General features: G+C 39.0%; 1 long non-coding RNA gene across 2 annotated transcripts in view; it reads left to right on the top strand.

The window, feature by feature from the left end:
• Nucleotides 1–21,824, top strand: part of LOC141370614 (uncharacterized) — a 336,998-nt gene that overhangs the window by 141,729 nt on the left and 173,445 nt on the right. The window contains exon 4 of one of the 2 annotated variants that reach the window (XR_012374804.1): nucleotides 8,051–8,163. The exons of the other annotated variant lie outside the window; for it this stretch is intronic. This is a non-coding gene — a long non-coding RNA (uncharacterized lncRNA). Of the gene's footprint in view, nucleotides 1–8,050; nucleotides 8,164–21,824 lie in introns of those variants that run through there. 2 annotated transcript variants of the gene reach the window in all.

Here is a 21,824-nt window from a genome sequence, read left to right as displayed (position 1 = left end):
AAAGGGATAAATTGTAATAAAAATATAGAACTACCATTTATTGTGTATTTATACTAAGCATTGTGTATACATTGTCTCATTTATGCTGGTGTGACTTTAAGGAACCTGAGAATCTGAGAGAGGCTTGTGAAGAACATGAACCTTGGAGGATGGGTGCTGGAGGAAAGGGAGGGTATTTCAGGTAGCAACAAGGGCAAAAATGAAGGGATGGAGCAGGTTTGGGGATGGCAGGCTGTTCAGGGGGAGAAGTAGGAAATGAGTGAGAAGTCTGCCTGGTGGTTTAGGACCAAGCTTCTTGAATAACGTAATGGCATCTACTCTAGACCCTCCTTGACTGATGAATTTTCTGTTCATCTATTTTTTCTATGCTAGTCTCTCCTCAGCAGCTTTACTCTTTATCCTGGTTTTGTTTTGACTGTCATCCAGTTGGTGGCACAGGAAAGCCTGAGTGTGAGGTGAGGACCACAATACTGATTGGTGAAGAAGCTAACAAAGAAAAGAGATGACACCTTTTACTAACTTCTTTACATGCTTCATACTCTTATTTGGCATCCTCTAAAATATTTCCATCATATTTCTAACTGTCACATCAACATTTACTTTAAAGAATGTTAAATAACAGTTTTTAAATACTGGATGTCAGGCAACAAAGGACAGTGATATCTGAGAGATGAGAAACAAATGAGGTGAGCCTATTACCCCGGGTTGTTATCTTGAGAGAGTTTCCAGGCCACTTGGAACTGTCCAAGACCATCTGTTATTTGGTTAAGAAGCACTCACACAGTTTTTCCTCTCCCAGGCACTGATCGTTTTACAAATATTATCTCATTTAATTATCATAATGAACTTATGAGACAATGATACACTATTATTCCCATTTTGTAGACAAGGAAACTGGGGCATAAAGATATTAACTAATTTGTTCAACATTAAAGTGTGCAGCTGGGGGGCGCCTGGGTGGCTCAGTTGGTTAAGCGACTGCCTTCGGCTCAGGTCATGACCCTGGAGTCCTGGGATCGAGTCCTGCATCGGGCTCCCTGCTCAGCAGGGAGTCTGCTTCTCCCTCTGACCCTCCCCCTCTCATTCTCTCTCTCTCTATCTCATTCTCTCTCTCAAATAAATAAATAAAATCTTTAAAAAAATAAATAAAAATAAAGTGTGCAGCTGGGATTTGTACACAGGCAATCTTGGCTTTGCAATCCACATCCATAAGGACACATGCATCCAGGTTATGATTTTATTTCTCCTCTTTGGTTTACAGGTATTCCCAGAGGTATTTCAGAGACTTTCCCAACATGAAAAATGCCTAAAAATGTATGTTTGCTTGGGAGCCCCCTTGCCAGGATCCCATCAATACTGCAGAATCCAGACAATATTGACCCTTTGAGACTAGAGAATTTCAGGAGGCATGGCTAATGCCTAGGTAATCATCCTACTCATTTTCCTTTCTAGTCAGTTACATTTATAGGATATCTGAGTCAGTGATTAACATCAGCCCCCACTGGCATATCAGTGCATTGTACAAACACATTGGACATCTGCTGGCAATATTTGAGCTCCTATCCTAGCTAACATCAGCATTTAGATTGTGTATATCCTTCACATTGGATAAAAATATGGAAGTGATTAAAGAAGAAAAAGTGTACCTTGGAGTTCAAGCGTTTAGTCTTTGTTGTTAATCCAAGAAGAAATCTGTATTTTTCATTTTTTCATATGCTCTTAAATTGTTCTGTTTCGGTGAATTCTTAATACCAATCTGGTTAACTTTAAAATTGATTTTCAAAGTTCAGAGCACTAACCTCAAATAACAATTTCAATGTTATGTGACTGTTTAACTGTAATTAAAAATAAAATAACTTTGTAAAGAAAAACAAGTAAAAATAATATTGAGTTCTCAACAATAATGGTTTTATATGATACCTTTGCTTTAATAGCAGTTGCCAATTTTGTTTGCTACAGAATCTCACTCTAGCTTATGGGGAAGGTGAAGGAAAAAATAGGAAATGAGAAAGAGAAAGAACTGTCCAAGGCATCATACTTTAGGAAGCATTTTATTTTACTTCATTCATTAATTGATTCATTTAATATAAAATATAAAATATTTTAAACTTAATGTAAGTTTTTTTAATTTTAATTCCAGTATCATTAACATACAGTGTTACATTAATTTCAGGCATACAACATAGTGATTCAACAACTGTATACCTTGTATACGATTTTTAAAAGTATACAATTGTATACCTCAGTGCTCTTCATAATAAGTGAACTGTTTAATAGCCATCAACTATTTCATATATCCTTCCCCTCCCACCTCTTCTCCCAGTAACCATCAGTTAGCTCTCTATAATTAAGCATTTCTTGGTATGTCTCTGTCTCTTTTTTATTCCTTTCTTCATTTGTATTCTTTCTTAAATTCTACATATGAGTGAAATCATATGGTATTTGTATTTCTCTGACTGACTTATTTCACTTACCATTATACTCTAACTCCATCCATGTAATGACATGGCAAGATTTCATTCTTATTTATGCCTGAATAATATTCCATGGTACACACACACACACACACACACACCGTATCTTCTTTACCCATTCATCTATTGATGAGTACTTAGACTACTTCCATAATTTAGCTATTGTAAATTACAGTGCAATAAATACAGAGGTGCATATATCCCTTTGAATTAGTGTTTTTGTATTTTGGGTAATCTCACTCAGAAGTGAAATTACTGGATTGTAGGATAATTCTATTTTTAACTTTTAGAGGAACTTCCATACTCTTCTCCAAGTGGCTGCACTAGTTTGCATTCCCACCAACAGGGCAGGAGGGTTCCTTTTTCTTCACATCCTCACCAACACTAGTTGTTTCCTCTGTTGTGATTTCAGCCATTCTGAGAAGTGTAAGGTGATATTTCATTGTAGTTTTAGTTTGTATTTCCCTGATGAGTGATATTGAGCATTTTTTCATGTCTGTTGGCCATCTGTGTATCTTCTTTGGGGAAATGTCTATTCATTTCTTCTGCCCATTTTTAATTATATTATTTGTTTTTGGGATGTTGAGTTGTATCAGTTCTTTATATAGTTTGGATACTAACTCTTTATTGGATATATCATTTGCAAATATCTTCTTCCATTCAGTATGTTTCTTTTTAACTTTGTTGATTGTTTCCTTTGCTGTGCAGAAGCTTCTTATTTTAATGTAGCCCCAATTATTCATTTTTGCTTTTATTTTCTTTGCCTCAGAAGACATATCTAGAAAAATGTTGCTATGGCCAAAGTCAGAGAAATAACTGCCTATGCTCTCTTCTAGGATTTTTATGATATCAGGACTCACATTTAGGTGTTTAATCTATTTTAAGTTTGTTTTTTTTTTCTTCAAAGAAACAAGAACTGGTTTCATCAACTGGTTATATTATTTCTTTTTTTTTAAGATTTTATTTATTTATTTGATAGAGAGCAAGAGAGCACAAGCAGGGGGAATGACAGAGGGAGAGGGAGAAGCAGGCTCCCTGCAGCTTATAGATGAGTCTTGTGTTTATATCCACTCTCTTACCTTATATCTTTTCATTGCAGCATTTAGTCCATTTACATTCAAGGTAATTACTGGGATATGTATTTATTGTCATTTTGTTACTTGTTTCATGTTTGTTTTTGTAGCTTTTCTCTGATCATTTTTTCTTTCTCTCTCTCTTGCTGATTTTCCTTAGTGATATACTTGGATTCCTTTGTCTTTATTTTTTGCATATCTATTAATGGTTTTTGATTTGTGGTTACCATTGAGGTATTATGTAACATCTGCATTATATTAGGTTGGTGGTTGCTTGAGTTTGAACCCATTCTTTTTTTTAAAAAAAAAGATTTTATTTATTTATTTGAGAGAGAGAGAGAGAGTGAGAGACAGAGAGCATGAGAGGGAAGAGGGTCAGAGGGAGAAGCAGACTCCCCGCTGAGCAGGGAGCCCGATGTGGGACTCGATCCCGGGACTCCAGGATCATGACCTGAGCCGAAGGCAGTCGTTTAACCAACTGAGCCACCCAGGCGCCCAAGTTTGAACCATTCTTTACTCCTCTCCCACCAACCCACGTTTTAAGCATATGGTGTCATATTTTACATCCTTTCATTTTGTGAATTTCTTGACTTATTTTTACAGAAATGCTTGTTTTTACTTCTTTTGTGTTTTTTACTTTTCATCCCTTCAGTATTTCTTGTAGGGCCAGTTTACTGGTCATTAACTCCTTTAGTTTTGTTTGTTGGAGAAACTCTTTAACTCTCCTTCTGCTCTGAATAATAGCCTCTCTGGGTAGAGTATTCTTGGCTGCACAGTTTTCCCTTGCAGCACTTTGAATCTATCATACCACTCTCTCCGGTCTGAAAAGTTTCTGCTGAAATATGCACTGATAAGCTTATGGGGTTTCCCTTGCACATAACTGTCTTCTCTCTTACTGATTTAATTTTTTTTCATACTACATTTTGCCATTTTAATTACTATATGTCTTGGTGTGGACCACCCTGGGTTGATTTTGTTGGGGGTTCTCTGGGTGCCTCCTGTATCTAGATATCTGTTTCCTTGCTCAGCTGTGAGAAAATTTTGGCTATTATTTCTTCAAGTAAATTTTCTGCCCACTTTTCTCTTCTTCTAGGATCCCTATAATGCAAATGCTTGATGGAATCACTGGGTTCCCTAAGACTATTATCAGTTTGCATAATTTTTCTTTCTCTCATTTGCTCAGTTTGATTACTTTCCATTACTCTGTCTTCCAGGTCATCAATTCTTTCCTCTGCTTCATTTATCCTGCTCTTTATTCCATCAAGTGTATTTTCAACTTAATTTATTGTGTTCTCTATCTCTGATTGGTTCTTTTTTTATCTCCTTGTTAAGGGTCTCACTGATGTCCTCCAGTCTTTTCTCAAGTCCATTGAGTATCTTTATAGTCATTATTTTTAATTCTCTATGAAGCATATCACTTATACCCAATTTTGCTTAGGTCTCTTGCTGTGATTGGGTCCTGTTCTTTCATTTGGGACATATTTCCTTGCCCTCATTTTGTCTAAATCTCTGTGTCTGTTTCTGTATGTTAGGAAAGTCAGCTACATCTCTTGTTCTTGACAGTAATGGCCTTATGAAGAAGAGATCCTATAGTGCCCTACTGTGCAGTGTCCCCTGTTCCCCTGGGCCTGGTGCTCCAGGAAGTGTCTCTTATATGTGTTGCATGTGCTCTGGTGTTGAGTCCTGGCATCTTTTTACCTTAGTCCAGTTAACTGTAGAGGATCTCTTTGCCTGTTGTGGGCCATGTTTGGTCCCCAGCAGAGGTAAGGTGCGATTTAACAGTTGCATGCTGTTCTGCTTATAAAATGAGACCTGCCACTGCCACTGGAACTGACGTCTCACAAAATGTGTAGATGGGGTGATGAGGTTTTGGTGGGGTTTGCACTGGTCTTCTGGGGGATGGGGTCCTGCAGTGCTGAGACTGTGGTAAATGTCACTGGGAAGGTCAGGTCCAGTGAAACACCATGGGCTGTGCTTGGTATAAGCAAGTAGGTAGCAAGTGTAACACTGTTCCACACAGGTGGTTCTGTGTTTATGCTGGGGGCAAGGGATTAAAATGGTGCATGTCAGCTCCTTTGTTCCTATGAGGTCTTCCCATAATCCCTGCCCCTCTGGGCCATGCTCTGAGATAAGTAAATCACTCTCTGTTCTGCCTGTTCCTGGCATTTTCCAAACCATTGCCTCTATGCTATATCTCTGCAAGATTTTTGTCCTGCTGTCTTTTTAAGGAAGGGGACTCAGCTATAGGAAGCTTTTTAAATGACAGTAAATTGAGATAAATTGGATCCTTTCAGATTCACACAATCCTTATTACATTATTACCTTTTTCCCTGACTTAATCATGCTACTCCTTCATTCTATTTAGGTCCTTTTTTAAAAGTTATCCTCCTACAATTAGCAACATTTGAATATGGACTGTACATGCGATGCTAGAATTGCATCAATGTTAAATTCCTGAATATTATAACTCTACCTTCATTATATAAGTTACTCTATTTGGTTTTTTTGAAAATATAAACTGAAATATTTATGCATGAAGAGTCCTTAATTTTGAAACTTACTTGCAAATGGTTCAGTAGAAAAACCAAAGAGAAAAATAAATTAAAAAGGAAACAACTTTACTTTTTCTGAAAGAAAAAATAAACAGTCTTCTTTCTTCAACTGAAGCAGTTGGCTGTAGGAACTGTTCAGATTTCAATATATTGCTGGTATCTTCTTTCTTTAAATTCAAATTTTGTTGACAAAATATTCAGATCAAGGCTTTGCTAAATACCTCAAGCAAATGAAACAAATAGAATTTTCTCCTTAAGCTAATTCACAGTCCTTCTACTACTCTCTAGTATAAATGTGATGCCAGATGTTGCCAGACACCAACTCTCAAAATATAGTGCATCTACTTCAAGGAACTCAGTGAGTCTCAAGTTATTTGTTTAATTCCCTTTTGAGAAACATTATTACATTCACCCTAACATAGGTTCAGACACAGACTGTTGTTTGAACAATGTCCAATAAACAAACATTGAGAATCTCAGATGTGGATAGACAGAGTATATATTTAATTGGGAATGTTTTCCAATACATATTATTTGAAAATCCAGTTGGGCATATTACAAATGTATATCACTTTAATTCTTTATGGAGAACCTTGGGAATCAGTAAAAGCTACAGATTTACGAAATGCTTGTGGCAGCAAACAGAAAGCTTGAAAAATGTTGACCTATGTTCAGACACACATTATTTAGTCCATCATTTCATAATTATGTGGTGTTCATTAAATTGTTTTCAAAGTTTGATTTTGCTTTAAATAGGAACTCAGTCTTTGTCTCCCTTTGATCATATTAATGTCTGACTCTCAGATGCACAAATTAAACCATTTTCCATCTGACTGGTGAATAAAGGAATTTGAGAGAAAGAGACAGAAGAATAAAAAGAAACAACTTGGACGAGTTTTTCTTGGGCCTCCCTTAATAACCAAAGACTATATAGTCCAGAAACTTTGAGACAGCTGGTATCTATATAGAACATTGGATAGTTTGTCACACTTATGATGTTGTAATTGAATTCCCTTTGACAGTAAGCAGCAAACTGGTAGGTGACCTCCTAAACAGAACTGAAGAATGGGCTCCTGCAAATCAGTTATCATCTCCATTTTGGTGAACAGGAGCACATCTTGCAGGTCTGTGGGGACAGCCACCATGGTGAACTGACAGCAACAAACGGGAGCTGGAGGGACTACTCAAGCTCCTAGGGTGACTGACCTCTGCTACCCCACTTGAAAGTCAAATGAGGCAAACAGGAGCTGAATGAATTAGACAGAAAATCACAAAGATGGATTATGCAACACTGCTTATAGGATGCTTCTAAATTCTTGACTAATGTTGGGTGGTATATTAAAGTGAGACATAGTTAAATGGAAGGGCAATCATGAAGTTCATCTAGTATGGACTTGTAAAAACCCTTCCAAAGAATCTAGAGAGTGCTATGCTTAACCCATAGAATGAATTAATAGCAGTGGTATTAAAGACCTTGTGGTACTGAAATAAGTGGAGGGATTTTATGCCAGGGCTTCCTTCAAATTATACCTTCTGGATGATTGTCTCCTTTGTATATAGTTAGTAATGTTCTTAACTCTTTAGTACATTAATAGCAATGCTTACTTAGCTTTCTAGGGTACAGCATACAAACCTGAGTTTGAATCCTGCTCTGGATCTTACCAGCTGTGAAACCTTTGAAGAATATTTAACTTTCTTGAGTTTAGGCCTCTCCATCTGCAAAATCAAAAAAATAATAATTATTATCTCACAAAGTTGTTCTGAGGATTAAATGAAACAGTGTATGTCAAAGTGCCTGTTTCACAGTATTGTTCCAATAATAATAATAGTAATAATAACTAACAGTTATATAGTATTTACTATGTTACAAGCATTGTTACAAGCATTTATTCATCTTATATAATCATAATGACCCAATGAAGTAGGCACCATTATTATCTTCATTTTATAGATGAGAAAACTGAAGCATGGAGGAGTTGCCTGCCCAAGGTCATATAACTATGAAGTGGCAAAGCCAAGATTCAGACAAGCAGAGTGGCTCTCTGATTGTTGCCTACCTGTAAGCATTTTCACAAGAAGACAACTCCATAAAAGAAAAGAAATAAATGTTTTGAATGATGAAAGCACAACTGGATTGTTTATGACTTCTGAAATTGAATATTTCTGAAAGACCAGTCAGTAAATTTGGGGGTTATTTATTTAAAAATGACCAACAACAATAATAACATTAATGATAGCTAGCATTTGTTCAGCCTTTAGTACTTACTGGGTCCTATATTACCTCTCAGTAATCCTCACCTACAAGCATTCAAGAAGCATTAATATTGTCTATCATGAATATGAAGTTCAGAGTTTATTAAGGGGCATACAACATGTACACAATAATTAGAATACAAAATGGAAAATACAAAGTGACAAGAAATATTAAGATAAAGTGACCTGGGACTTCAGAAGCGAGAGGGCACTTCTGGGGTGGGAACATATATGGCATTGATAATCAAAGAAGGCTTAAAAGAGACAGCCATTTACAAGAAGGGACTTGAAGAGAGGATAAGAGTTGCAAAATGTGGAACAGGAAGGGAAATAAAATTTTAATAGGAGGGACAGAGACAGTGAAATGCACAGTATATTTTGCAAATAACAAGTAATTAATTTTGGTTGTGAAAGGAACTGTAGAAGATGAACTCAGCTAATTAGGATGAGGTCAGATTTGAGGAGTGGGAGATTTGAGTGTCAGATTCATGACTTTGAACCTCATTCCATGGGGAATGGATAGTCACTTGACACATATAAAAACGTTTTTGGCATGGAGAGAGTGTTCAACTTCAGGAAAATCCACCTAATAACAAATGTGTGATGGATTAGAAGTTAAGAAAATAAAGGCAAGGAATCTAGTTAAGTAGCCATTGCAATAGCCAGTTGATATTTACTCATGCGGAGAAAGAGAGGCTTTGTTTCTGTGTTGAGGGACTGATTCAACAAATATTTGTTCAAAATATACTCACTAAATTCCTACCATGGGCCAGGAACTTGAGTTGAGTGAAATCTCTCTCCTGAAGGGGCTTATTAAATTATAATGTAGCAAATGTAGCTTTAAAATCTCTTAAAAGCACATTCTATGAAAAAGTAGACTTGATAAACAGCAGTTTACTTTTTTCAGGAAACAATCTGAGCTGTGCTACCAAAGAAGAAAATAATCACCTCATAGATATGGGTAATAATCAGGCATGCAAATGCTCATGAAGGCCACAACCTGTACTAGAATCCTCTAACCAGTAGATGGCGATTATAAGCTTTCACTTAGACAATAACAAGTGGCTTTCATTTCATAAGAGAAGAAAAGAAAGGGAAAAGAGATGAGAGAGAAGAAATAAGGGGAGAATGAAAGGATTGTGAAAGGAAGAGAAGAATTTAGGGAAAGGGAGTGGGAGATGGCAGGGTGATATACACTATTCTTGCAATTCAAAAGTATCCCTATGATATGCTTAGTTCAGAGCTATCTTTTCAGCAGTTAAATTTGAGGCTAGCCCTGCTGGTGAGAAAGAAATTTCTATTGGCTTTCAGAAAGATATTGAAGAAGATAATTTTCCTATTCCATAAACCTTCCAGTTGATTTTAGTATAAAGAAATAGTAGCTGTGTTTGAAAGGGACTACACAGATTTTTTGACCATGTGTAGCAAGAAATGTGACTCAAAAATTTTTATAACTGCTCTATACTATCTGTGTTTCTTTCTTTTTAGTTAAGCTGAAAATTCTACCAGAAGAAGAGCAAAGTTGGAATAGACAGGTTCTCAATATATTACTGAAGGCATTTGCTAAAATCAAAACGAAGTGGGATATCCTAGCCAAGCAGATCTTTTGAAATCCAGGTAGAGGGTGTCACCAAAGGAAGAATTATGCATGAAAATGCCTGAAGTCGGATGTTGGCTGTGGTCTAGTAATGGATTGGGAATTATAAGTTTAAAGATAAATAAGGGAAGGAAGAAGGTGGGATAAAATTTTACCCTTTCTTTGAGAATGTAAATTCATTTACTTCCTTTTGGGTAATCAGATATCTTGAGGTAGACATTAGATCTATATTCCTGGATAGAGATGGGAAGATCCGAATTTCAGAGAAGTTAAGGGCAATTTTTGCCCAAATAACCTTTCATCGCAACTGCAAATTTCTGTAGGTTGGAAGTTGAACGTGGGTATCACCAGGCCAAAATCAAGGGCTATGTTCCTTTCTGGAGGCTCTGGGAGAGATTCCATTTCTTTTTTTTTTTTTATTTTTTTATTTTTTATTGTTATGTTAATCACCATATATTACATCATTACTGTTTGGTGCAGTGTTCCATGATTCATTGTTTGTTCATAACACCCAGTGCTCCATGCAGAACGTGCCCTCCTCAATACCCATCACCAGGATAACCCATCCCCCTACCCCCTCCCCTCTAGAACCCTCAGTTTGTTTTTCAGAGTCCATCATCTCTCATGGTTCGTCTCCCCCTCTGACATACTCCCCTTTTCTTCCTCTCCTGTTATCTTCTTCTTTTTCTTTTTTCTTAAAATATGTTGCGTTATTTGTTTCAGAAGTACAGATCTGTGATTCAACAGTCTTGCACAATTCACAGCGCTCACCATAGGACATACCCTCCCCAATGTCTATCACACAGCCACCCCATCCCTCCCACCCCCAACCACTCAGGTAACACTCAGTTTGTTTCCTGAGATTAAGAATTCCTCATATCAGTAAGGTCATGTGATACATGTCTTTCTCTGATTGACTTATTTCACTCAGCATAACACCCTCCAGTTCCATCCACGTCGTTGCAAATGGCAAGATCGCATTCCTTTTGGTGGCTGCATAATATTCCATTGTGTATATTATATATACCACATCTTCTTTATCCATTCATCTGTCGATGGGCATCTTGGCTCTTTCCACAGTTTGGCTATTGTGGACATTGCTGCTATAAACATTGGGGTACATGTATCCCTTCGGGTCCCTACATTTGTATCTTTGTGGTAAATACCCAGTAGTGCAATTGCTGGATCGAACGGTAGCTCTAATTTCAACTGTTTGAGGAACCTCCATACTGTTTTCCAGAGTGGTTGCACCAGCTTGCATTCCCACCAACAGTGTAGGAGGGTTCCCCTTTCGCCACATCCCCGCCAACATCTGTCGTTCCCTGACCTGTTAATTTTAGCCATTCTAACGGGTGTGAGGTGGTATCTCATTGAGGTTTTGATTTGGATTTCCCTGATGCCAAGCGATGTTGAGCACTTTTTCATGTGCCTGTTGGCCATTTGGATGTCTTCTTTGGAGAAATGTCTGTTCATGTCTTCTGCCCATTTCTTGATTGGATTATTTGTTCTTTGGGTGTTGAGTTTGATAAGTTCTTTATAGATTTTGGATACTAGCCCTTTATCTGATATGTCGTTTGCAAATATTTTCTCCCAATCTGTCGGTTGTCTTTTGGTTTTGTGGACTGTTTCTTTTGCTGTGCAAAAGTTTTTTATCTTGATGAAATCCCAATAGTTCATTTTTGCCCTTGCTTCCCGTGCCTTTGGCGATGTTTCTAGGAAGAAGTTGCTGCGGCTAAGGTCGAAAAGGTTGCTACCTGTGTTCTCCTTTAGGATTTGGATGGACTCCTGTCTCACGTTTAGGTCTTTCAACCATTTGGAGTCTATTTGTGTGTGTGGTGTAAGGAAATGGTCCAGTTTCATTCTTCTGCATGTGGCTGTCCAATTTTCCCAACACCATTTGTTGAAGAGACTGTCTTTTTTCCATTGGACATTCTTTCCTGCTTTGTCAAAAATAAGTTGACCATAGAGTTGAGGGTCCATTTCTGGGCTCTCGATTCTGTTCCATTGATCTATGTGTCTGTTTTTGTGCCAGTACCATACTGTCTTGATGATGACAGCTTTGTAATAGAGCTGGAAGTCCGGAATTGTGATGCCGACAGCTTTGCTTTTCTTTTTCAGTATTCCTCTGGCTATTCGGGGTCTCTTCTGGTTCCATACAAATTTTAGGATTATTTGTTCCATTTCTTTGAAAAAAGTGGATGGTATTTTGATGGGGATTGCATTGAATGTGTAGATTGCTCTAGGTAGCATTGACATCTTCACAATGTTGATTCTCCCAATCCATGAGCATGGAACGTTTTTCCATTTCTTTGTGTCTTCTTCAATTTCTTTCATGAGTATTTTACAGTTTTCTGAGTACAGATCCTTTGCCTCTTTGGTTAGATTTATTCCTAGGTATCTAATGGTTTTGGGTGCAATTGTAAATGGGATCGACTCCTTGATTTGTCTCTCTTCTGTCTTGTTGTTGGTGTATAGGAATGCCACTGATTTCTGTGCATTGATTTTATAGCCTGCTACTTTACCGAATTCCTGTATGAGTTCTAGCAGTTTTGGGGTGGAGTCTTTTGGGTTTTCCACATACAGTATCATATCATCTGCAAAGAGTGAGAGTTTGACTTCCTCTTTGCCGATTTGGATGCCTTTGATTTCTTTTTGCTGTCTGATTGCTGTGGCTAGGACTTCTAATACTATGTTGAATAGCAGTGGTGAGAGTGGACATCCCTGCCGCGTTCCTGACCTTAGGGGAAAAGCTCTCAGCCTTTCCCCATTGAGAATGATATTCGCTGTAGGTTTTTCATAGATGGCTTTTATGATATTGAGGTATGTACCCTCTATCCCTACACTCTGAAGAGTTTTGATCAAGAAAGGATGTTGTACTTTGTCAAATGCTTTTTCTGCATCTATTGAGAGGATCATATGATTCTTGCTCTTTCTTTTGTTAATGTATTGTATCACGTTGATTGATTTGCGGATGTTGAACCAACCTTGCAGCCCAGGAATAAATCCCACTTGGTCATGGTGAATAATCCTTTTAATGTACTGTTGGATCCTATTGGCTAGTATTTTGGTGAGAATTTTTGCATCCATGTTCATCAAGGATATTGGTCTGTAATTCTCTTTTTTGATGGGGTCTTTGTCTGGTTTTGGGATCAAGGTAATGCTGGCCTCATAAAATGAGTTTGGAAGTTTCCCTTCCATTTCTATTTTTTGGAACAGTTTCAGGAGAATAGGTATTAATTCTTCTTTAAATGTCTGATAGAATTCCCCTGGGAAGCCATCTGGCCCTGGGCTTTTGTTTCTTGGGAGATTTTTGATGACTGTTTCAATTTCTTTACTGGTTATAGGTCTGTTCAGGTTTTCTATTTCTTCCTGGTTCAATTTTGGTAGTTGATACATCTCTACGAATGCACCCATTTCTTCCAGGTTATCTAATTTGCTGGCATAGAGTTGCTCATAATATGTTCTTATAATTGTTTGTATTTCTTCAGTGTTGGTTGTGATCTCTCCTCTTTCATTCATGATTTTGTTGATTTGGGTCTTTTCTCTTTTCTTTTTGATCAGTCTGGCCAGGGGTTTATCAATCTTGTTAATTCTTTCAAAGAACCAGCTCCTAGTTTCGTTGATCTGTTCTACTGTTCTTTTGGTTTCTAGTTCATTGATTTCTGCTCTGACCTTTATGATTTCTCTTCTCCTGCTGGGTTTAGGCTTTATTTGCTGTTCTTTCTCCAGTTCCTTTAGGTGTAGGGTTAGGTTGTGTATTTGAGACCTTTCTTGTTTCTTGAGAAAGGCTTGTATTGCTATATACTTTCCTCTCAGGACTGCCTTTGCTGTATCCCAAAGATTTTGAACAGTTGTGTTTTCATTTTCATTGGTTTCCATGAATTTTTTTAATTCTTCTTTAATTTCTTGGTTGACCCATTCATTCTTTAGTAGGATGCTCTTTAGCCTCCATGTATTTGAGTTCTTTCCGACTTTCCTCTTGTGGTTGAGTTCTAGTTTCAAAGCATTGTGGTCTGAAAATATGCAGGGAATGATACCAATCTTTTGGTACTGATTGAAACCTGATTTGTGACCTAGGATGTGATCAATTCTGGAGAATGTTCCATGGGCACTAGAGAAGAATGTGTATTCCGTTGCTTTGGGATGGAATGTTCTGAATATGTCTGTGAAGTCCATTTGGTCCAGTGTGTCATTTAAAGTCTTTATTTCCTTGTTGATCTTTTGCTTAGATGATCTGTCCATTTCAGTCAGGGGGTGTTAAAGTCCCCCACTATTATTGTATTGTTGTCAATGTGTTTCTTTGCTTTTGTTATTAATTGCCTTATATAATTGGCTGCTCCCATGTTAGGGGCATAGATATTTACAATTGTTAGATCTTCTTGTTGGATAGACCCTTTAAGTAGGATATAGTGTCCTTCCTCATCTCTTATTACAGTCTTTGTTTTAAAATCTAGTTTGTCTGATATAAGGATTGCCACCCCAGCTTTCTTTTGGTGTCCATTAGCATGGTAAATGGTTTTCCACCCCCTCACTTTCAATCTGGGGGTGTCTTTGGGTGTAAAATGAGTCTCTTGCAGACAGCATATGGATGGGTCTTGTTTTTTAATCCAATCTGATAGCCTGTGTCTTTTGATTGGGGCATTGAGCCCATTTACATTCAGGGTAACTATTGAAAGGTATGAATTTAGTGCCATTGTATTACCTGTAAGGTGACTGTTAACTGTCTGTTGTCTGTGTTCGTTTCTGCTCTTTGCTGCTTTTAGGTTCTCTCTTTGCTTAGAGGACCCCTCTCAATATTTCTTGGAGGGCTGGTTTCGTGTTTGCAAATTCCTTTAATTTTTGTTTGTTCTGGAAGCTTTTTATCTCTCCTTCTATTTTCAATGATAGCCTAGCTGGATATAGTATTCTTGGCTGCATATTTTTCTCATTTAGTGCTCTGAAGATATCTTGCCAGTCCTTTCTGGCCTGCCAGGTCTCTGTGGATAGGTCTGTTGCCAATCTAATGTTTCTACCATTGTAGGTTACATATCTCTTCTCCCGAGCTGCTTTCAGGATTTTCTCTTTGTCTCTAAGACTCGTAAGTTTTACTATTAGATGTCGGGGTGTTGACCTATTATTATTGATTTTGAGAGGGGTTCTCTGTGCCTCCTGGATTTTGATGCCTGTTTCCTTCCTCACATTAGGGAAGTTCTCTGCTATTATTTGCTCCAATATACCTTCTGCCCCTCTCTCTCTTTCTTCTTCTTCTGGGATCCCAATTATTCTAATGTTGTTTCGTCTTATCGTATCACTTATCTCTCGAATTCTGCCCTCGTGATCCTGTAGTTGTTTCTCTCTCTTTTTCTCAGCCTCTTTATTTTCCATCATTTGATCTTCTATATCGCTGATTCTCTCTTCTGCCTCATTTATCCTAGCATTTAGTGCCCCCATTTTTGATTGCACCTCATCAATAGCCTTTTTGATTTCGATTTGGTTAGATTTTAGTTCTTTTATTTCTCCAGAAAGGGTTTCTCTAATAACTTCCACGCTTTTTTCAAGCCCAGCTAGTATCTTTAAAGTCATGATTCTGAACTCTAGGTCCGACATCGTACTAATATCCGTATTGAGTAGGTCCCTGGCTGACGGTACTACCTCTTGTTCTTTTTGCTGAGGTGATTTCTTTCGTCTTGTCATTTTGTCCAGAGGAGAATAGATGAATGAGAGAACAAAATGCTAACAGGTTTACAACGTCCCCAGCAAATATACTGTATACCAATCAGAAAAGACCTGAAACCAGGGGAAAAGAAAGGGAAAGAAACAAAAAAAGAAAGAGAAAAAGGAAGAGAAAAAAAAAGAAAAAAAAAGATAAAAACAAAAACAAAACAATACAAAAAAAAGCAGAATATGATCAAATATGATCAGGCTAGTGCATAGATCAGTGCCACACACTAGATTTTGGGCGTATTTTGGTCTGTTAGAAAAAAGTGCCTCCTAAAATTTTAAAGGAAGAAAGACATATATGTACAAAATAAGGGTTGATACAATGAAGGGATGGAAGATGACTGTAAAGATGAAAATTATAAAAGATTTTATAAAAGGACTTGGTAAGATAAGTTGTTTGAAAAAAGAAAGAAGATTTAAGAAAAAAAAGAAAAAAAAGAAAAAAAAAGGAAAAAGGGAGAGAATGTGATCAGGCAGGAGACTAGAACAAAGCCATACACTTGTGATTTAGGATATATTTTGATCTGTTAGAAGAAACTGTACCTCAAAATTTTAAAGAGAGAACAACATATATATATGCCAAAAATAAGGGTAACTACTATGAAGGGATAAAATATGACTCTAAAAATGAAAAATAAAAATGTTTTTTTTAAAAAAAAAAGGGGATTGGGGCGCCTGGGTGGCTCAGTCTTTAGGCGTCTGCCTTCGGCTCGGGTCGTGATCCCAGGGTCTTGGGATCGAGCCCCGCATTGGGCTCCCTGCTCCGCGGGAAGCCTGCTTCGCTTCTCCCTCTCCCACTCCTCCTGCTTGTGTTCCCTCTCTCGCTGTGTCTCTCTCTGTCAAATAAATAAATAAAATCTTTAAAAAAATAAAATAAAAATAAAAAAAGGGATTGATAAGATGTTGGTTGAAAAAGGGAAAAAGAAAAATAAAAAAAAACAGTCAACAAAAATTAACTTTGATGAAATAATGAATCATGGTTAAAAAAAAAAAAAAAACCATGAATCTATGTGCAGTATTCCCCTAGCGCTGGAGTTCTCCCATTCTCCTTGATCTATCAACTTGGTCTTGGCTTGCTGGCTGTTTGTGCTGATCTTCTGGGGGAGGGGCCTGTTGCCGTGGTTTCCAAATGTCTTTGCCGGGGGCGGAATTGCCCCGCCCTTGTTGGTCCGGGCTAAGGAAGCTGCTCCGGTCCGCTCTCAGGAGCTTTTGTTCCCTGCAAGCTCTCGGCACAGCCCTGGAGGACCAGGGCAGAAATGGCGGCCTCCCAATCTCTGCCCAGAGGAGCCGAGAACTCGGGGCCCCGCTCCTCAGTGTGCCCCCAGAGAAAAGCAGTCACTTCCGTGTCCCCGGTCTCCGGCCGCACTCCGTGCCCACCCGGCCTGTGATCGAGCGTTGCTATCTCTGGCACCCGACCCCGCACGGAGTCTCCAAACCCAGCAGATCCCTGCAGCGCGTTCCCGCACCGCTCCTCCCCGGGAAGGAAGGGGAGTCTCCCCGGATCTGCTGCTTGTTCGGTCCCTGCTGGGGGAGCCGTGCCCCGACTGGGCCGCAGATCACAGTTTATGGCAACCCCAAGCTGAGAGCCCGCGACTCTGCTCCGTCTCTACAGCCGGCTTCCCAGCTCTGATACCTGGGAGCTCTGGCGCACTCAGGCACCCCCGGTCTCTCTGTGACCCCAAGGGTCCTGAGACCACACTGTCCTGGGAGGATTCCACCCCCCGCTTAGCCACTGCAGCGACGTCCCTCCGCCGAGCCAACTTCTAAAAGGTCCGATTTTGTGCTCTGCGGCTCTATCACTTGCCAGAAGCGGCCGGCGGAGGCCCCTCCCCCGCCATCTATCCTCCCGAATATCGCCTCGGATTCACTTCTCCGCACGCCCTACCTTCCAGTAAGTGGTCGCTTCTCTGTTCAGAGAGTTGTTGCTACTCTCCTGTTTGATCTCCTGTTGAGTTCGTAGGTGTTCAGAATGGTTTGATCCCTATTCAGCTGAATTCCTGAGACCAGACGAAATCTAGGTCTCCTACTCCTCCGCCATCTTGCTCCGCCCCGAGAGATTCCATTTCTTTGCCTTCTCAAGTTTCTAGAGACCAACTACATGCCTTGGCTCAGGGCCCCATTATCCCATCTTCAAAGCCAGCAACACTGCATTGCTTTGACCATTCTTCAATCACATTCCCTTCTGAGAACAGCCCATGAAGTTTCTCCCACTTTTAAGAATAGATGTGGTTAGACTGGACCCATTCAGACAATCCAAGATAATTTAATCACTTCAAGGTTTGTGCCCTTAAGCATATTAATAACAAAAAGTCCCCCTTTTGTCATGTAAGGTAACATATTCATAGGTTCCAGGGAGTACTCCAAAGCATCACCTTCAATTCTGGTTGAAATAGGAACAAGATTTCTTATTTTTTTAATTTTTTGTTTTATTTTTAACTTTTTAAATTTCTTATATATACATATTTTTAATTTTTGTATTCCTTATTTTATACATATTCTTATTTTTTTATCCTTTTCTTTGGTATGAGGCTTATAATATTTTGTTCATTTGTTTGGTTGGTTGGTTTCCTCCTCATATTTTTCAGATCAGGCTTCTTATTTATTTGTTCTTTTTGTCTTTCCTTACTCTTTTTGCCTTCATTCTTTCATATTCTTTAAAATCAGGATTATAGTTTTTTGCTTGTTTTTTTTATTTCCTTTTTTGTACCTTTTCCTTTTCTCTTGTTTTAGATCAGGATTTTTTTCCAAGTGTACCTTAACAAACAAATCAAAGCACACCAAGTTAAAGGTCCATACACTCCCCACTATAAGCAAGAAGGAACTCTGTAGAAGACGGACCAGTGGGAACGAGCAGCCAAAACACAACAGCAGAGTGTACATAGCATACACCAGAAACACTTCCTGAAGTTTTATTTTTGTTGTTATTGTTTTTCTATTCCATTCTTTTTTTTCCTTTTCTGGACAAAATGACCAGATGGAAAAATTCACCCCAAAAGAAAGAACAGGAGGTACTAATCACAGCCAGGAATTTTATCCATACAGTTATGAATAAGATGTCCAAACTACAATTTAAAGCAATGAAAAATATGACAACATATACATAAGATGTGGAAGGGGGAGTAAAGAAAAAGTTATTTTAGAATATGTTTGAATTTAAGTGACTATCAATAAAATATAGACTGCTATATACTTAGGGTGTTATATATGAATCTCAAGGCAATCACAAATCCAAAAGCTATAATAGGTACATAAAAAGTAAGGAGAAAGAAAGTCAAACATAACACTACAGAATGTCATTAATCATATGGAAAGTGCGCAAGCAAAGAAGCGAAGAACAGAGGAGCACCTGGGTGGCTCAGTCAGTTAAGCATCCAACACTTGGTTTTGGCTTAATTCATGATCTAATGGCTCGTAAAATTGAGGCCCACATCAGGCACCATTCTCACTGGGGAGTCTGCTTGAGATTCTCTCCCTCTGCCCCTTCCCCCACTCACACACACACACGCTCTCTCTAAAATAAATAAATAAATCTTGGAGTGGGGGAAGCAAGATGGTGGGAGAGTAGGGGGCCTCATTTCATTCGGTCCCTCGAATTTAGCTGGATATCTTCCAAACCATTCTGAACATCCACGAATTCAGGCTGAGATGTAAGAAAATATATCTGGAAATCTACAAGCAGAAAAATGACTGCTTTTTGCATGTAGGAGGTACAGAGTCATGAATCTATGGGGAAATATCAGAAGATAAATGGAGGGGGGGAGGGAACCTCCATAGCTGGCTACTGGAAGGTGATATAACACCAGAGAGCAAAATTGGAACCCTTAGAAATCAGCTCCAGTGAAAGATATCCTTTTCTGAAAGGGGCTCAGGGGATTAAAAGGGCAGAATTCTTGATGGGTCATTGTGGTCTCAGGATCCCAGGAGACACAGAAAAAAATGGGGGTGTCTGATCAGATAGAGTGCTTAAGCAGTGGAGCAGGGAAGCTGGTTATGGTCAGTGAGCCCAGGAAGGACTCAGCTCTGGTCACCACAAACCGTGAGCAGGGCCGGTATGGAGACCGCTCTTTGCCTGAGCACCCAGAAAAGGACTGGAAAATGTGGGCAGGTTACCATCCTCTGGAGAGATAAAACGGCTATGCCCACAACTGGGCAACAGCTGTCAGGGGGGCAGCGGCCCCGGAAAAGACAGTAGGTTAACACCCAGGTGTGACCTGGGGGTAGCAGAGCAGGGTGCATATGCGAGCCCACAAACGCTCACTATTGCAAAAACACAAAGCACCATGGTGCTTGAGGTTCCCTCATACTCCCACCAGGAGGATTGCAGTGGGGAGAAACGTGAGACTCTTCAGAGTTTGGGGCACACAGAAGTGGATTCTGTTTGACCAGAGGGTTGATTGAAGAGCTCTGGGACAGATATCCAAGCACCGACATTTTTACTCTGACCCTCCATAGAGGCTCAGAAAGCTGCCAGGGAACAAGCCATGTGAAGGGCCAGCTTACGTTAAGCCCAAACCACTGAAAAGGGGTGGGGCAACTCTGCCCAGGCAAGGACACCTGAGTATCATAACAGCAGGCCCCTCCCCCAGAAGACAGACTGTAAGAACAGGTGAATGACAAGCTTATAGATCCCAGGAGACTGTAAAACTCCAGCACCAGAGGAAAATAGTATATTGAGCTCCCGGTGTTACCTCACAACTCATTTATCTTTCAGTCTAAAATTTTCCATTTCTTCTTCTTTTTTTCTTCTTTATCTTTTTCCCCCAGTTCAACTAGATTCTTATTTTACCTACTTATGTTCTTAAGTTGCTTTTTAACTTATATTTTTTTCACATCTACATTTTAAAGGTATATGCTTCATTCTAGTCCTTTTTTTCCTCTCTATCCAATTTTATTTTTATATAAATATAGGTTTTGCATTACTTGCAATTTTGGGATGTAGTGTCTTCTAACACACAGACCAAAATTCAATGAGGAACAAGTGGATCACCCTGCTTTGTCCACCCTGTGCGACTATAATCTCTCTTCCAACCCCCCCTTTTTATTGTTTTGTTGCATTTTGGCTTTGTTTGCTTTTCTGTGGTGGCTACCAACCACTTCAGATATTTTTCTAGGGTGAATTTTGCTTGGGTCGTGGTTGATATTTTGGACCCTGTTCATTTGCTCATCCATCTTTCGCTGAAAAGAATGACTAGGAGGAGGAACTCACAACCAAGAAAAGAACCATAGGCAATGTCCTCTGCCACAGAGCTAATCAATATGGATATAAGCTAGTTGTCAGAGATAGAATTCAGGAGAACAATTACAAAGTTAATAGCTAGACTTGAAAAGGGCATACATGACAATACAGAATCTCTAAGGGCAGAAATGAGATCTAATTAGGCCAAATTTAAAAATGCTATGAATGAGATGCAGTCTAAACTGGATACCCTAACAACTAGGGTCAATGAGGCAAAAGAGAGAATAAGTGATCTAGAGGACAGGCTGATGGAAAGGAAGTTGAGGAAAAGAGAGAAGAACAACTCACAACCCATGAAGAAAGGCTTAGAGAATTGAGTGATGCAATGAAAAGACCCAAAGTCAGAATCATTGGGATCCTAAAGGGGGTGGAAATTGAGAGAGGACTAGAAAGTATATTGGAGCAAATCATGGTTGACAACTTCCCTAATCTGGGGAAGGAAATAAGCATTCATGTCAAAGAGGCAGAGAGGACACCTCCCAAAATCAGTAAAAACAGATCAACACCCTGACATATAATAGTGAAGCTTACAAATCTTAGAGCCAAAGAAGCTATCCTGAGAGCACCTAGGGAGAGGAGATTCCTTATGCATGGAGGGAGGAACGTCAGGATAACATCAGACCTATCCACAGAAACCTGGCATGCCAGAAAGGGCTAGCAAGATATATTCAGGGAACTAAATTATAAGAACATTCAGTGAAATATACTTTGTCCATCAAGGCTGTCATTCTGAATGAAAGGAGAGAAAAAGAGCTTCCAGGACTGGCAGAAACTGAAAGAATATGTGACCACCAAGCCAGTCCTGCAAGAAATATTAAGGGGGATACTGTAAACGAAGGGAGACCCCAAGAGTAACATAGACCAGAGTGTAACAGAGACAATATACAGAAACAGGGACTATCCATGCAAAACAATGGCACTAAATTCATATCTTTCAAT

The sequence above is a fragment of the Callorhinus ursinus genome, unplaced genomic scaffold, assembly GCF_003265705.2.
Source record: "Callorhinus ursinus isolate GAN/ISIS: 27379988/994484 unplaced genomic scaffold, GSC_fseal_2.0 scaffold40, whole genome shotgun sequence".
Classification (NCBI taxonomy): Eukaryota; Metazoa; Chordata; class Mammalia; order Carnivora; family Otariidae; genus Callorhinus; species Callorhinus ursinus.
Note: the sequence above shows the minus strand (reverse complement) of the source record. Positions and strands in the feature narration are given on the sequence as shown.